Source organism: Haliotis rubra, unplaced genomic scaffold (genome assembly GCF_003918875.1).
Source record: "Haliotis rubra isolate DU_JTF1 unplaced genomic scaffold, ASM391887v1 Scf185, whole genome shotgun sequence".
NCBI classification, from domain to species: domain Eukaryota; kingdom Metazoa; phylum Mollusca; class Gastropoda; order Lepetellida; family Haliotidae; genus Haliotis; species Haliotis rubra.
The window spans coordinates 369,467-388,728 of NW_025765836.1; the positions used below are offsets into that span (position 1 = coordinate 369,467).

A 19,262-nucleotide genomic window follows, 5' to 3' on the forward strand; every position below is an offset into this window, starting at 1 on the left:
AAACGAAGTTGCCCTACATTTAATGTTCACCGAAACACAATATCGTTTCTGTTGGAGCCCTTATGAACAGCAGGGCAACACTGATGGCCGGTCGTCCAAGTCAACAAAGACAGCCATATTCAGTTGGTGCACCTACGTTTAGATACCAAACTGCCACATTAACAGCTGGAACAATTCCTGGGTTCAATAAAGAACAACCAAACAAGTGTTGGTGACAGATGTGTGGGCAACCGGTTGAGGGATTACTCCATCATACGACCAGTCTCGCTTTCATGTCACTGTCAGACATGCCTAACATCGGGGGAGCGTGGCATTGCTGTAGCGCGTTTATCAACTGTTCCTCCAGACACCTTCCCCCATAAAATATGTACGTATAGTATGTAACTTTAGGTGATATTTGGAAAAACTTCGCCGAGGCTGTTTTCAATCGTCTGGTGTCTTCAATGCACGTGCACTGCCTCGTCAAATAATGATCACACCGGATGCAACTGATCAATTTCCATGCCTTTGCGTGTGTTTTGGCGAATAGCATACGCTCAACCTTCAGCGAACACTTGGCCCCGATTTCTCGAAACAAACTTAAGTTTTTACTCAAATTTCTAACTGACAATTTGACAATTTGAAACAGCTTAATTTTTAACTCAACTGCATTTTTAAAATAAAAAAAGCCCAAGCAAGTTGAGTAATCTATCCACCTAACTCAAATTGTCTACAATGTTTTAGCTTAATATAGATTTCAGTTCTGGGAAATGCATTTTCCTGCGTTTTCTCAAATTTCAGTGAAAACTCTAACTTAAGTCAAAACTCTGACTTAAGTTTGTTTCGAGAAACCGGCCTGGAATGTTCACTATTAAATAGTCATTCATAGACTCCTCTTAAACAGAGAAATAAGAAAAACGTATTCATCCTTACGAGGAATAGTGCTGTGTGCATCCCTTCATAAACATCCTTGCCTGTTGTTGATTCATGCACCTGTTAGGGTCTTTACGGGTTCATGTTTAACTTACTGATGATGTTGAGATGAGTGTTTTCCACTGAATAACATATTCAGTGTCGTGAATACGAGGAATCGTTTTACCGCTTGGGTATCAACAATATTGCGCAATCCACATTTGTCAGCAGAAGCCAGATCGTGTGACGATCTAATGTGAGCTCTTTAACATTAACTGAACACATAAGAACATTTATTGTAGGAAAATAACTTATTTTGATATACTTAAGTTTTTAGAGATCACGCTTTTCATTGATAGATTTCTTTAACTGACAATCCATTTGTCAGGTCTATTTTTTTTCATTACATTTTCCATTATGGTAAACCCACATTAGTTTATCATGAGGGGATGTAAAAATCCCGTTTTAAATTGAATAATTTGTTCTCTGCAGAAACAATATTATTATTTCGTGGAAATAAATGTAATGAATATAGAAAATACTTAATGGACGTTCTCTGCTTAGCTTTATATATTGAAGACGAATGTGTTGATTTGTCTGAGATATAATAATTTATATGTATGGTTTCGAAATACAAAACCTTCACAAGTTGTGAAAAACATAAATTGGTAGACAATTCCAATTTGTAAAATTAAAATAGGTTTTAGAAAAAAGTGAAAATTTACAGGGTATACGGACACTTCTCACAACCAAGGAATTAAACACGCTATTCATTTAAACATTAGCAACTACTAAACGTCAGATAACTTCATTTCATGACACTCCAGATCTTATCCAACAACCTAATACCCCCTGTTTACTTAAATCTTCACATGAAGTAAGATGTTGTTTATTTCATCTTTACGCAACTTTAAAAACGCTGGGCCTCCAGCTCTGAAGATCCGCGTAAAATCGGTAATGTGGTATATTGAATTACGTCAACTTCAGCAAACTGAACTATTGCCAATTTATTGGCAATTTTAAGATGCCTAGCGGTTAGAACAATCGAAAAAAAATGCATTATCAGACAATAAAGTATAGTTTTTTGATGACGTAACAATTGAATGACGTTATCGCGTCACTGCGCCATTCTAGTGTGCCCCATCGTAATCGAACCATTTTACATTACGTCACAATGTAAGCGACGTCACGATGCATGTCAGTTGTCATCGCCTCGTACGGCCTCCTACAGTAAACTACTCCGTTGCATCCCGTTTCTTGGTTTGCAGTTGCTTCACGCAGCTAACATCACTGGTGGAAACATTACGTTTATGTTTTACGACGGTTAAAATATGTCAATTCGACTCACAAGTTTTCAGCGACACGGTAACGTTCGCAATGTATACATTCCCACAATGCAATCGTGGAATGTCGCTTGACTACTCAGCTTCATCTGGATGTACTGATCTAAACATACGTTGGTAGTAGAAATGCGACGTCCATATTGCCCCATATGGTTTACGTTAATGACAGATGTAATTAAAATAATTCAGAGAAGATATTTAATCCGAACGTAAACCGTCATCAAACTGTTATCAATTTTTCTGGTAACGTTCGTCTTAACGTAGGGGGGCAGACACATCAATAGAACAGCGCCGCAGTTAGCCCTGTGCGAGGATTCTTAATTTAGGTCACCGACACCGTCGTTTGTTTTCTGCCTTAAATTAATCGTAATTATCCTTAGAAAGTATTAAATTTGGCATCTTAGAAAAGAAATACAGTTCGCTCTACCACCATGTACAGTGTAATAAAGCACACTTTCGATCTGAACTATTATAACGTTAAAGCACTCGGACGCAAGCGTCCTCGTACTTTAACTATAATAGTTCAGGGCGAAAGTGTGTTATATTTCACTATACATGTTGGTAGAGCGAACTGTATTTCTTAAATCAATAGATACGGAATTGATTACGTCATTCTCTCGGTTTGGCATAAATCTAAAAAAAATTACAACATCTATACACAATGAAAATTTGCATTTGAGTATAATTTAATTTGTAAAATTGCTACTGGCGTAAACATACTCACAAGAATAAACTACAGTAAAGAATAAAACGCGTTCATAGAACATGTTTACTCTCGTATGTATATTTTCACATGTGTGCAAATATACACACATATGTATAGATGCGTCTGTGTACGGTGTATTAGGTTACTGGTTGGTTATATTCAATGACAACGCAGGAAAAACGCACAGAAACATGACTGTCGGCGATTTCTAACATAATAATGACACCTGGACGTGATAGATGGTGAATCCAACGTTACAAACTACAGATAATTGTTTCTATTTAGTTACGCCCTACAGCATTCAGCAGCTTTACGATTGATTTAATCATTTCCATAATTCATCCTCAGAGTCTAAACAGCCACAAAAATAGAAAACTGTTCACAAAATCAATGAGATTTACACATCTCTGTATATAAGAATTTATGCAAGATTTATGTGATCAGATTAACTTGAGGAAAGTCGGATTCAATCAGTGTTGATATGGGATTATTGTTTCAACGATTCAGGTCATATACTGCCTTCCCAAAACGCCTGTTGTTATAGATGCATTCTCATTAACTGCAATTATTAGCCGAGTGTTTGTCTGTATTGAAGCCATCATAAATAAACAACAGGCATATCACTCATAGATGAACTGCAACAAACCTGTTTCAATAATCATAAAATTACTCTGCTAAAGCAGTATCAGTGGTACAATTCAGATTATGTCACTTGTCTATGAATCACTGTCAAATATACTAAGCAGCAAAAGAAACGTCAATTTGGAAATTAGTTTCGCAGAAACGGATAATTGTAAACTCATGTAATGTTTTGATTGTATATTTTTGACAGCATCTCCAGCTTTACCTGAGCAAAGACATTCCTTCCCAAACTCAGAATGGAACCCAGGAAATGGTCTCAAAAACGCAACCTGATCTCGGAGATGGTACGGTGTTCTCCATGTTTTTCATGCCACACGTGCTGTTCACAAGGACCAGCCCTATTAAATACACCCCCAAACCTGGTTGAAACATTCATATTACAACGTCAGCAGGATGCCGCGACTCACGACAGCTCAGAGGAACCAGGCGCTAGGAAGACTTGAAGCTGGCCACACTGCACAAGCCGTTGCCAATCACTTCCAGGTCAACGTTCAGACCATCTACAGGCTGCAGCAACGTTTCCGGGCCACCAACACCACAAATGATCACCCCCGTACTGGCAGACCAAGGGTGACAAGACCGCCATGTTGTGCGACAGCATGTACAGAATCCCTCCATGCAGGCATCGGAAACAGCTCGCCAGTCAGTGGGAACATATTTGGGATGAAATTCAGAGGAGACTGAATAATGTCATACCAAGGCCGAACACAGCCGATTTATTGCGCCAGGCCTTTCTCAGGGTGTGGTTCCAGATGCCAATGGCCTTCATCAATCAATTGGTGCACAGCATGCATAGACGCTGTGCTGCAGTTATTGCCGCTCGTGGTGGTCACACTAGATGCTGAAGTCAAGGGTCTGAATGGACTGCAAACGTTCACGTAATTATGTCTTGAAATTGTGCTGAGTTATTCATTGATGTGTCAAGATATTGTACACAAAAGATGTTTTCCATCCGCTTATTATGTCCATCTCTGTAATGATTTGATTACAGTGCCTATCTAATTTTGAATTCCTACTGACGTTTTTTTGCTGCTGAGTATAGTATTCATACTAGGTTTTTGCGAAAAGGTGAGCTTACCCCATGACATGGTACCCGTCATAAACACATGCAAAGGCAAGGCAATTGTTCAGTCGAAATAACAGGGGAATGTATGGCAAAATTCAAAATATAGAATTGAATCAGATTTAACTTTTTTTGATGCGTCAAATTTGGAAATGTCCTGATATGTTTTTGTTCGAAAATACTTAAACAACGAAAATCACCTGTCTAATAGAAACTAATTGGGAAGGATATGCAACAGTTTATTGAGAAAGTAGAAACTGCATCGATATGTGGACCTTATTCAAAGCAGATCCAGGATGGTGACCTCATTTACATAGCTATTGGATTTAGATACTAAAATTATCGGATTGGCCAAACACACGGATGATACGACCAATAATATTATAAAGGGTATTCTCCGGTTATGTGGTGTGTTTACTTCGTTAGTTAATCATTGATTTAACCCTGTATTGTTAGTATGCGATTTATTTGACAATTCTCAGTTCACACGTCAACCATACTCCCTGTTGACGTATCTAGCAAAACAAACAATTTATTTATGAGCAGTGATGCTTTTCGGTTACGACTGGATTGTCTTGTCAATGCTCGATTGTTTACAGGTTAGGGTTAGTGTGGGAGCAATACTGTTGTGTGGGAGCAATACCGTTGTGTGGGAACAATAGTGTTGTGTGGGAACAATAGTGTTGTGTGGGAACAATACCGTTGTATGGGAACAATAGTGTTGTGTGGGAACAATAGTGTTGTGTGGGAACAATACCGTTGTGTGGGAACAATACCGTTGTGTGGGAACAATACCGTTGTGTGGGAACAATAGCGTTGTGTGGGAACAATACCGTTGTGTGGGAACAATACCGTTGTGTGGGAACAATACCGTTGTGTGGGAAACAATACCGTTGTATAGCGCCAAGCAACACGGAAACATTTTATGCAAACTTTGTTATATGCTAGTGCTACCTGAAGCTTACGACTTTAACAAACACCTGGTGTCATCACTGATGTTAAGTGATCTATTCATATAATGTTCAATGCTATTTTGTCAATTATAACCAATAGAATCTGGCACAAAAAGCCTGGTTATTCCCTGTCTTTGACGTGTGACATCTTCACAAACTTAATCTCGATGGACATCTTATATTGACACCACAGATTCTAATACGGCCCAAATACAGCGACTTAAAGATGGGGATTCAGAAGGTGATTTTTCAAATTGGTGGCATGACACTGAGAACTAAAATCCCGCCTTCGAACTTTTTCTAATTGTAATTGTCCTTCCAAGTTCTAAGTAGTCTCATGCTTTGGGAACTACATTTTCCTGACGGTGTCTGCAGTGTGTGTTCTCTGTCGGCTGCCTGTATTGATTCATGCCGGATTTCGCCATCAAATCGGATACCATGAGCCTTTACTTGACAAGCACACGCAACGGAGCCGGAAAGTAACTGTCGACACAGCTAACACTGCTCCATGTTCTACAAGTACTTCAGCATCAGACCCATGTCGCCTAGTTCCATTTAGGACTGGACGACACAGAAGGAACCAGTCACTGAGGAGTTTTGGGATTCAGTGAATGAATTTGTGTTAAGATTGCGTGAATGGTAGGCGAGAGCAAGTTATTGTTTGAGTTTAAAAGACATAGATGGGAAAGCGTGGGATTGAGATTCGGACGGACGGTACACGTTTGACTGAGTTCCAATGGAAGTAAAAGATAACAAGTGGGAGTCAAGGTCTGTCTTTACTTATAAACAGCAGGACCTCTGCCCTTGAACACAGGAGGCTTAATTAACATTCGGAATTAACATAATTTTAGTTTCATCGATTTAGTAAATGCGCTATCGGATTTCTGGTCCATCAATTAATGGCTGGGTTTTTTAATTGTCAGTGTTGCATGGCAGGAGTACTGATGTGAGATGTCAGGGAACAAACGTACTTTTGCATGCAAATTGTGTAAGTGACTGGTGATACACGTAAAGCCGGACATGCTTACCATTTTAGCAAACATCTCGTGTAATACTGATTGTCCGAGGTCATATTTTACATTTTGCTTTCACGAGGGTCGGTCGAAAAGTAGTTGGCCTCACCTAGGAAACGATACAAATGCAGCTGTTATTATACTTTATTTTTCTACATATTATCTGTCAACCTCAAGCAAATTGGTTTTGTTCCAGCCTCACGATCCCCGTTTTGTTTGACTTTTTATCTTGGTACCCCCGAAAACGCAAAATCTGCGATAAATGCGTCACAAACTTCAGGAAACAAAATATGCAAGAAACATTTTGTGTGTTTGAGATAGGTAGAAGTGCCCTAGAATCAAACTTAGGTATGAAAGTGGATAAAAAAAGCAATTTGAAACTACAATCGATTGTTAAAGTGGCTCCCCCCCACCCCTCCATGCTTACTGAAAGAGCATGTTTTGGTGACACTACCCACCCCCTTTCAGATGCCGTAATCTTAATGACACAACTTATTCTAATGTTTTCACTTATTCATACATGATGCCAAGGGTTCAAACAATTTACTGAATGGTAACACAAGTGTCAGCTCTCAATATGTTCAGTGCCAGCTTGAATATCTGGACACAATGTTTATGAAAGATTTGGGGCAGTCCTTAAACAAAGCCCCGTCTAAAATATAAATCAAGCAATCGAAATCCTTGACTGTTGATTATGACGGGAAGTCATCCAATACAATACCTATTTTACATGATACCTATTTTACATTATACCATTATCCAAGAGGTACCAAATGGCAGATCCTTTTTCATTTTCTTCAATTTTTTCAGAAATATTATACCCCAATGTGTTGTGATGACTAGTATTCCGTGAACCACATTACCCACATATGTGAAATTTTGGATATGGCTTTGCTAATGATTCAGTCCAAATAAACTGGAAGCTTTTCAAACATTGGACATCGAGAATATAGTTAGGCCGGCTACTTTTTGACCGACCCTCGTATCTCCTTTACAAACAAATTCATGTTCTTTCTTATGGTTTCACTTTCTTTCACTATCTCCTTTACAAATAAATTCATGTACTTGCATTTCACCTTCTTTCACTTTCTTCTTAACAAACAAATTCAAGTTCTTTCTGGTGATGACACTTTCTTTCACAATCTCACTTACAAATAAATTCATGTTCTTTCATTTCACTTTCTTTCACAATCTCATTTACAAACAGATTCATGTTCTTTCATTTCACTATCTTTCACAATCTCATTTACAAATAAATTCATGTTCTTTCATTTCACTTTCTTTCACAATCTCATTTACAAACAGATTCATGTTCTTTCATTTCACTTTCTTTCACAATCTCATTTACAAACAGATTCATGATATTTCATTTCACTTTCTTCTACTATAATTTCAATTCAGTTTCGTCAATGATCCTTTCATTAACACTGGATCACTATTTTGTCGTTCATGGAATTTGTTTAGACAAATTATAGATAGTTTACTCTCTACCATTTATACGTTGTATGTTCATGTTCATGCAATTTTGTGAATGTTTTGTCATCCCTCTAGTTAAATGTTAGGGTTCAGTTTATGAGTATTTCAATATTTTGCTGAAGTTTCCATATACTAGTAGTCATTCTACTTAAAGGCGCCCCTCTTGCAAAGCCAGTAGACATTCGATTGTCAACCCAAGATTCGTTATCTTGACATATTTAAAATGGACTATGGTACAAGACGCCTACCGGATCAAAATGTACCCCTTCACTAATATGAGCAAATACTTATGAGGCTGATAACATATCATAAGATGAATTGCATGCGACGTTCATATATGCGATAGCGAGATACAACAAGCATGAAAGTCATAGAAAAAATATTCAAGGCAACATGTCATCCAATGTGTACGTAGATCTGAGATTACTACATGTGAACTTCGTCAAAATGTGCGTCTATCAGCGACTCCACTGCTATCTGATACGGTGAGCAACACAGAGACGTGATTAGACTGGTTTTCCCTTTGAACTTGAATCCGTATGTAGTAACAATAAATTAGCTGTTTAAAATATATAGAGAGAATAAATGTGTTCGTGATTATTAACATTTGGGGATAATTCTTTTGCAGTGGAGGCAAGGAACAGAATTTCATTAAAAATATTTATGAACGTAGCTTAGACCAGAATGTTTCAAACCTCCACGAATATACTTCAGGGCACAATCAGCATCAGAGCGACTCTGGGATTGTATTCAAATTATCAGAACTTTAGACTTTAGTCTAATTTGTTCCCTGTGTTTCAAATAACTCCTATTCGCAGATTGCCTCACAAAAAATTATCCATCAATTACATTGTCTGGATCATGTTTTACTGCGAAACACTCGAGCAGAAAATAGATTAAACTCCGACAATCTCACAAATATGAACTAAAAATGTGGAAATCCTTTGATTCAACAGTTTCTTTAATATTCCCAGTTTGATCTCGAAAAACATTAAACATTATCCAGTCTTGAAATGAGATCCACAAAAACGTATTAGATTGTTTGGTTCGGCTATCAGATATGCTACACAAACTATGTTTTTTTCTGCTTGACCCCAGATCATATAGTATGGAAGGTGGGTGACTCCAAGAAGACACGCTGAAAATATGTATGCATTATTACATTTTAGAAATTCGTGCATATCTCTAATGACTTGATAAAGCATTGACTTTAAAGAGATTAAACATAATGGTTTGATGAATTGATTCCACACTCTAATGTTTTAAAAGTCGAGGGAGCATGAGAATAGTTTATTCCTTCCAAAAGAAGTTTCAAAATATCAGTTCATTAAACCATATGGAGTAGCATATTGCGTGTCACACAATGGCAACCAACAGTTAGTGAGAGCCCCTGTCAGACCACAAATAAATATAAGAGTATTTGACCTGAAACGTCACAAATAATTACACTTATCCACAACAACCGTAAGCCTCGAACCGTAGTATTATGCCCAGAGTAAGTGTCCGGATGGTTGCCAAGGGAGGGTTGTTAGACTCTTCAGTAAGAGCCTTGCCATGTTCCTGTTCCTGTCAAGTTGTTGAAAGAACAGGGCGTCATGTGTTAGTCATGATTCAACCTGTGTTTGATGGAGTTGAGGCTAGTAGTCACCCCTGTAGCGCACCTGTCATCGTGTACCCCAAAAGGACAGTGTAATCATTTTCCAGTTCTATTGATTGCGGCCGGAATCGTGATTAAGCGCCCTCTAAAGAGGTCATGTTCCACTACGGAATTCTGACATCCTTGTCACTCACTCGGGCACCGCGATATTTGACGTCTGGAATGTGTCATTATCGTTGGAAAGCACAAGAGACCTGTGCTGGTCTGTCCAGATGACCAGTCAAAATGTGCCTGAACATGATGTCGCGTCAGTGGGTGCCCATGCATGCCCTCAATGGCCGGAGACCAGCCTCACAGAGGCGCCTTTCATGTGTGAGTAAAGGGGCAGTCACAAGGTGATATCCTGCTGCAATCAGGAGAAACTTGTCCTCTCGCTGTATGGTGGAACGCTGTCGACCACCTGCATGTTGCTGGCTAGCTGATCCAAACGTCTGATGTCTTTCCATTCCCTACTGATCGCAATTTCACTGACAATGACAACAAAGACGTTTGCAACGTGACGTCATGACCAAGTACCAAGCATGTCTATGCATCTACCCAATTCCTTGGTCGTCAAACGACATGTTTTGATGCCGAGGGCGTCGATGGGAATATATCGGAATATTTCATTCTGTATTTGTTGTTTTGTATCATATCATCATGCTCGTTAGAAAATATAAATCCAGCTGGGTGATGTGTTAAATCTTTCCACATTAAGCCGATATGCTGTGAACATACTATACACTGTTTAAAAGGACGTTAAAACTCACTCTCTTTGTTTCCCATCCACTCACACGATCTCTCACTCACAATCCCCGGTTTTCTCCTGTTTACTGCTCTTGGTTTGTCAATAGCATACCAGTCGACTTCAGAAACAGTGGAAAATATCAACGACCCGCATTACTTTGTACCTTCCTCTAACACCAAGATAATACTCCGCGATTAACTGATATACTGCTCAAAGCGGTTAAACCTACAGCCCTCCAAACCGGAGGAAGCACAACGTGTTAGTCGTAACCACAATGCCCTGTACACAAATCCCTGTAACAAACCAAAACTGGGGTATATCCATCCCTGTAACTAACCAAAAGTGGTGTATACCCTTCCCTGTAACAAACAAAACTGGTGTATACATATTCCTGTAACTAACCAAAACTGGTGTATACACATCCCTGTAACAAACAAAAATTGGCGTATACCCATCCCTGTAACAAACCAAAACTGGTGTATACACATCCCTGTAAAAAACAAAAATTGGTGTATACCCATCCCTGTAACAAACCAAAACTGGTGTATACACATCCCTGTAACAAACCAAAACTGGTGTATACCAATCCCTGTTACAAACCAAACTACGTGTATACACTTCCCTGTAACAAAACAAACTGGTGTATACACACCTCTGTAACAAATATAAATAGGTGTATACACTTCCCTGTAACAAACCAAACTACGTGTATACACTTCCCTGTAACAAACCAAACTGGTGTATACACACCTCTGTAACAAATATAAATAGGTGTATGCCCATCCCCGTATTAAACCAAACTGAGTGTATACACATCCCTGTAACAAACCAAACTGGTGTATACACATCCCTGTAACAAACCAAAACTGGTGTATACACATCCCTGTAACAAACCAAACTGGTGTATACACATCCCTGTAACAAACCAAACTGGTGTATACACACCTCTGTAACAAATATAAATAGGTGTATGCCCATCCCTGTAACAAACCAAACTGGGTGTATACACATCCCTGTAACAAACCAAACTGGGTGTATACACATCCCTGTATCAAACCAAACCAGGTGTATACACATCCCTGTAGCAAACTTAAATAGGTGTATACACATCCCTGTAAAAACCAAACTGGGTGTATACACTTCCCTGTATCAAACCAAACCAGGTGTATACCCATCCCTGTAAAAACCAAACCAGGTGTATACACTTCCCTGTATCAAACCAAACTGGGTGTATACACATCCCTGTATCAAACCAAACCAGGTGTACACACATCCCTGTATCAAACCAAACCAGGTGTATACACATCCCTGTAGCAAACTTAAATAGGTGTATACCCATCCCTGTAAAACCAAAGTGGGTGTATACACTTCCCTGTATCAAACCAAACTGAGTGTATACACATCCCTGTAACAAACCAAACTGGGTGTATACACATCCCTGTATCAAACCAAACCAGGTGTATACACATCCCTGTAGCAAACTTAAATAGGTGTATACCCATCCCTGTAAAAACCAAACTGGGTGTATACACTTCCCTGTATCAAACCAAACTAGGTGTATACACATCCCTTTTACAAACTTAAATTGTAGTATACATGTATACACATCCTGTAACAAACCAAGTAGGTGTATACACTTCCCTGTATCAAACCAAACTAGGTGTATACACATCCCTTTAACAAACTTAAATTGGTATATACACATCCCTGTAACAAAGTTAAATGGATATATACACATCTCTGTAACAAACTAAACTGTGTGTGTACTCATCCCTGTAACAAACCAAACTAGGTGTATTCACTTCCCTGTAGCAAACATAAATGGGTGTATACACATCCCTGTATCAAACCAAACTGTGTTCACGTCCCGGTCACAAACCAAACTGGGTGTAGACACATCCCAGAAACAATGTACCGCTATAACTGCATGTACGCCTCTCCCAACGATAAGGGTATTTATCACCTTCGTCTTATCACGCCGTCTTATCGCCGGGTCGTAGGGCTGTTGCAGTGTCGACTACTGAGTCATGCCCGTGCAGCCAGCATGTTCCCAATTTATCACATAATCCCCAGTGCATTAAGCCCGCTGCGCTATACCATGAAGGGCGGTTCGGTAGCCTGCTGGTTAAACCGTTCGCTGGTCACGCCGAAGACCCGGGTTCTATGCCCCACATGGGCACAATGTGTGAAGCCCTTTTTCTGGTGTCCCCGCCGTGATATTGCTGGAATATTGCTATAAACGGCGTAAACTAAACCATCACTATACCATGAAGCCAAATCCCCAGTCTATTCTTGTCAAGGATTAATAAATACAATATAAATAAATATAAAAAAATATAAATACAAAGCGAATATATTATCCCACCCCTGAAAATACCGACTTGTCTACTCATCCCCACTGAAGCGTCACTCAGGCAGACTGAAAGTAGAGGATACTCCACTCAAGTTAAATAAGGTTTTTGATTGTTTATGTTCAAATGTTCCTCATCAAATGCGTAATAAACAAAACACCGCTTTGCCAAAACGTAATGTATATTGTTTCAATACGTGCAACATAGCAATGTAACTTATTTATGAACATTATTGTAGTGTCAACCCTAGGGGCATGACGACGGTACAATCAATAGTCCACGGAACTCTGTTATTAACACGATAATATATTGTTACAGCATGACTAGATCTTCTGGAAAACGATTCTGGATCTCCTTCCGTGTCTATATTCAGTTTACATGCGACGGCTCGGATTTATTTAATCATGTTTTTATGATTTTTCCTAAATGGCAGAGGTTACTTGACAGTGGTAACACTTTGGCCTATCCATCATAATCGATATTTCACCGAAGAGAAAATAATCACACATACTTATAAGTAACTTAAACTAATGGTTTAAAAATTATGAATGATAAGTGGAAGGAATGCGCACCAGGAGACCTGGGTGCCACGTTTACATGATATATAGACATGATTTATATATAGCTAGTCATGATGTATAAAAGCATAAACATGTAAGCACGCCATAAACATAAACACGTCTTTAGAAGCAATTGGTTGTTCATTGTACAGTAAAGCTATTTTGAGATGACATTATATACTCTATTCATGTATATGTACAAAAGAAAGAAGAATAGGGATCATAAATATATAATATGTATGTGTATGATCCCTATTCTATACAAAACAAGAACATGGATCTTATATAGATAGATAGATAGATAGATATGTAAAGATATGTCGATATATATAGATAGATAGATATGTAAAGATATATCGATATATATATATAGATATGTAAAGATATATCTCTCTATATATATAGATAGATAGATAGATAGATATGTAAAGATATATCCGATATATAGATATATATAGATAGATAGATATGTAAAGATATATCGATATATATATATATATAGATATGTAAAGATATATCTCTCTATATATATAGATAGATAGATATGTAAAGATATATCGATATATATAGATAGATAGATATGTAAAGATATATCGATATATATATAGATAGATAGATATGTATATAGATATATATATATAGATAGATAGATAGATATGTAAAGATATATCGATATATATATAGATAGATAGATAGATATGTAAAGATATATCGATATATATAGATAGATATATAAAGATATATCGATATATATAGATAGATAGATAGATAGATAGATAGATATATATAGATAGATATGATATAAAGATATATCGATATATATAGATAGATAGATATGTAAAGATATATCGATATATATATATAGATATATATATGATAAAGATATATCTCTATATATATAGATAGATAGATAGATATGTAAAGATATATCGATATATATAGATAGATAGATATGTAAAGATATATCGATATATATATATATAGATATATAGATAGATATAAAGATATATATATATATATATATATATATATATATATATAGATATATATATAGATGGATATGTAAAGATATATCGATATATATAGATAGATAGATATGTAAAGATATATCGATATATATATATAGATAGATAGATAGATATGTAAAGATATATCGATATATATAGATAGATATATGTAAAGATATATCGATATATATAGATAGATAGATATGTAAAGATCTATCGATATATACGCATTAAAAGAGTTAAGGACCACCCCAATTTTCCGCAATATTAAAGTATTTAATAGTTCAAACTATGATCCATATAATACTTAAATATTTAATATTGGGGTGGTCCTTAATCATTTTTATTGAGTAATATGTAATGTGTAATGTATATGTATGCATGTTCATTGTACAATTTCAGTAATTAGACATAACCACTAAGTGAAACAGGCATTAGACATAATCACTGAAAATTATCACTGATTATACTTGTTTCCTGTAACATATACAGCCATGCATGCATGCATGCATCCACACATACATACATACATACATACATACATGCATGCATACATGCATTACACACACATACATACATACATACATACATACATACATACATACATACGCACGCACATATACACACGCATACATACATACGCACGCACACACATGCATGCGCATATCATCACATGCGCATGCGCATGCGTGCGTATGTATGTATGTGTAATGTATGTATGTATGTATGTATGTATGTATGTATGTATGTATGTATGTATGTATGTATGTATGCATGTATGTGTATGTGTATGTATGTATGTATGCGTGTGTATGTATGTATGTATGTATGTATGTATGTATGTATGTATGTATGTATGTATGTATGTATGTATGTATGTATGTATGTATGTATGTATGTATGTATGTATGTATGTATGTATGTATGTGTATGTATGTATGTATGTATGCATGTATGAATGTATGTATGGATGCATGCATGCATGCATGGCTGTATATGTTACAGGAAACAAGTATAATCAGTGATAATTTTCAGTGATTAAGTCTAATGCCTGTTACACTTAGTGGTTATGTCTAATTACTGAAATTGTACAATGAACTCTCATACGAAATAATAATGTAACACAGAAACAGGCATTAGACATAATCACTGCAAATTCCAATGATATACATAATCACTGATTATATTTGTTTCCTGTGACATGTATACATACACATATATATACACACATATATATATATATATATACATACACATATATATATATATATATATATGTATATATATATATGTATGTGTGTGTGTGTGTGTGTGTGTGTGAATATATATATACACACACATCCCTATATAATCCCTAATCTTAATCCCTATTCTATACAAAACCAGGGGGATACTTTATAGTACATCATCGTTATTCTTGTTTTGTATATAAGCAATATATTACCACTGTATGGTCACGTGATTGGAATAAATGACAAACATAACAGATTACGTTTTCAAACGTAATTATTCCATTTCACATAATTACTCATCCAACTTAATCTTTGATCATTAGTTTAATGACTGTGTGCTGATGGGATGTGGCATTATTCTTCTCGTCCCCAAAGGATTCTCATCAGCAGCATTATATATATATGCACACCGTTGTACAGACGCTTTGTTGTTTTAGGATGCTTGAAGAAACTGCTTTCATTGTCTCGTTGTTTTTGTGATGAATTGACAATGTCTCTGGCTTATAATGTACGGATGATATGATTTCCCTGTCACTCAGACCGTGGATAGTCCTTTACAGATTGGGCCAGTTACCGGACTGGGTCACGTGTATCGGCTACATGTGATCAGGTATGCAACCATTCACACGGTATCTTCCTCTGTGATGTAGTGTTCTTTGGTCCAGGGATCTTGAATTTCTTGATAAGAAGGCATACCGTTTCTCTTTGGGATTTTCATATGGTTCTTAGTTGAGTTTTCAAATGTCACATTTAGCTGTGTTTAATCAACGACGAATTACGGCAACGTTGTTAAACAATTCAGTTGTACTTCTCTTCCGCACATCTGAAGTGATCATCGCAATCTCGTTAAATTGACAAATCAATGTATACTACCCATCAAAAGTTTAGACTCACTTAAAGCACTCACTATATGTTATGTATATATGTATGGTTACATAGAAGATGAATTTCTCCTCTAACTTGGGGGAACCAACTGCAAACCTTATACAGATGAATTGCACGAGGATCATGCATCAAACTGCTGAAAAGAATGTGCAAATATCGTGCGTGTGAACAGATGCGTTTTGGTGTAAAGTTCTGTTACAAATTCGCCAATTTTCACTGGGTTTCATCATTTATTGAACTCATGACAATAATCTTTTCAACATTACGAATTTGTTTTACAATACATCAGTTCATGTGTAAACAGTACATATAAACAGTATAGAATATTTGCAAAATCTAGTTTAGGACAGTTGACTGAAGTAAGTGGTTACATTTACACTAGTGAGTCTAAATTTTTGATGGGTAGTATAGATGATCCTTCAAAGTCATGGTAGAATGGAGTGTGTATATCTCAAATATGAATTTCATGCACTTCATGATGTGCGATAGTTATAGATATCTAAGAAGAACATCTTCAGGAATTAAGGAAAACCAAGTGTAGGTACTAACACCGTTATCAAGCAACTCTTTGTATCACTTGCTTGATAACGGTGTTAGTACCTACACCGAAACGTCGCCTCATTGCAATAAAGAAGTTGACTATCCATAGAACTTGGTTTTCCTTCATCTATACAACTTCTAAAATGCCTCTCAAAGAAATCTTCATGAATTGATTTTTGCATAAAAGAGCATTAAGTTTAGAGAATCTATCATTCAGAAAGATATAAGATCTACAGCTATTTTCGTACATGTACATTTTATAAGTAACCATATTTCTGTAAATTAACTCTGTAACTCACATATTCATAACACAATGTAATGTGGGTCTTCGGAATTCCAATATTGTTTAAAATATAATATCGGCATTTCCTATTGAAATATTTGTTTTTCATGTATGATCATCGAAAATAATTGTTTTATCCATTTTTCAAAATAAATAAACTTTATTCGTTCTAACAGAAGATTATGGTCCATCAGCTATACAGATACCCTTAAACAACATAAAGATAGTAAAATACAAAATATTATCGATGTCAACCTGGGCTATTCTTTGCCCTTTCGTCAGGTGAATGACAAGGGACAAGGAATAGTCCAGAAACGTTGTGTATGCAATAAAGAAGAAGTTGACATTCATAATATTTTGTATTTTACTTTAATACCAACTTCTATTATCCTCTCAAGAACCTCAGCATAAAGATAGTTCTATTTGACGAGTGTATGAACTTGAGTATGAGTGAGTGCAGGAAACTTTAGATTAAGCCCACAAAACGATATGAATAAGGCGTCTCTATTAAAATCAGAAACCATTGTACGATTCCAGCTGACACTTCCGTGTGTTCATGAGCCACTATCAAACAGTGATGGCACCAGAAGTTCGTGACAAGACACGTGGGAAGTGTTTCAACTAAATTATGATTATTCAAGTCTAACTTCAAGTGAATTAGAAGTGTTTTACAGTTATTAAGATAGGAGGACACCAGAAATGGGCTTGATATATTGTAATAGTTAGTGAATAAGTTTAGTTTTACGCCGGACGCAGCAAAATGGCGGCGGACTGTAAATAATCAATAGCATGAGCATCGATCTACGCATTTGGGATCCGATGACAATTGTCAACCAAGTCAGCGAGCCTGACCATCCGATCCCGTTAGTCGCCTCTTACGAAAAGCATGGGTTACTGAAGATCAATTCTAACCTGGATCTTCACGTGTCATACGTTGTAATAATGTTGAGAATCAAACTTCATGTATTCAGAAAAACCATTGATTTAACAACTGGACCATCCTACCGACCCGAATCTAAATCAAACACAAACCAAACTTATCAATATATGTGGCGTTTAGTATTGTCCAAATAGCTTCAAAGATATCATTCAAAGAAATGTCCATCTTCCCATCTTCCTATCTTCCAGCTTATTCCCGTGGGAGACAACGCACGATATGCTAGGAACTTAAAATATGTGTCTCTGTACTGTAGCGGAATCCGTAAACACATTGCACATATAATGAATCGTGCGTCATAGCAATAGGCTTGTAAAGGATTTACGTAAAGGAGGAGGAATGTTCGCCTTCTTTTTCAAAGACAGCGACTACACGTGTCAATCAAGTTGGCGGGGTTCGGACAGGTATTTGGGTCGGTGTTTAGTGGTCTTTTCGGTTGGATGATAAGTAATGAAACCAGATCAAGTTAAGATACAGACAGCCGTGTTTCCGCTGATTTAAATTCATTTGAAATATTCATGCTTATTTAAAACAAGAGACGTTTAAATGTGTCGTCGCTTTGGATGGATTGTACAAAGTGTATTAAATGATAGCAATAACATTATATACAAGTTACATAAAAGTAAACATAGCGTGAACCTTTTTAACAAAGCAACCATGGTAGGTCGGCATGTTTATATTGGGGCTCGGGAGAGTTGGTCGTCAAGCTAACAAGCAACTGTCAAGCGTTACACATGTATATTTAATCAAGACACACTGCTATCAGTTTCCACGTTAAGGATGAAAGGTGTACAGCTCATATTAGATTTGGACTGATAAGAAGCTAAGGAGAAGACAGAATCCCCACGTCTTCTATGTTATTTGGGTCAGAGGGGTAAACAGATAGTTTAGGACTTTGTGTACCACGCCATATTTCTTATAATGTTAACTTTCCACATATATGGAATTTTCCTTGCCTTGGTTTGTTTAACACGCGTTCAACAATATACGAGTCTG

General features: G+C 36.8%; 1 protein-coding gene across 3 annotated transcripts in view; it reads right to left on the reverse strand.

The window, feature by feature from the left end:
* Positions 1-19,262, reverse strand: part of LOC124273842 (guanine nucleotide-binding protein G(s) subunit alpha-like) — a 41,192-nt gene that overhangs the window by 12,638 nt on the left and 9,292 nt on the right. The window contains exon 2 of one of the 3 annotated variants that reach the window (XM_046709152.1): positions 6,627-6,720. The exons of the other annotated variants lie outside the window; for them this stretch is intronic. The gene's annotated coding sequence lies outside the window, so the exon portion shown is untranslated. The remainder of the gene's footprint in view (positions 1-6,626; positions 6,721-19,262) is intronic. 3 annotated transcript variants of the gene reach the window in all.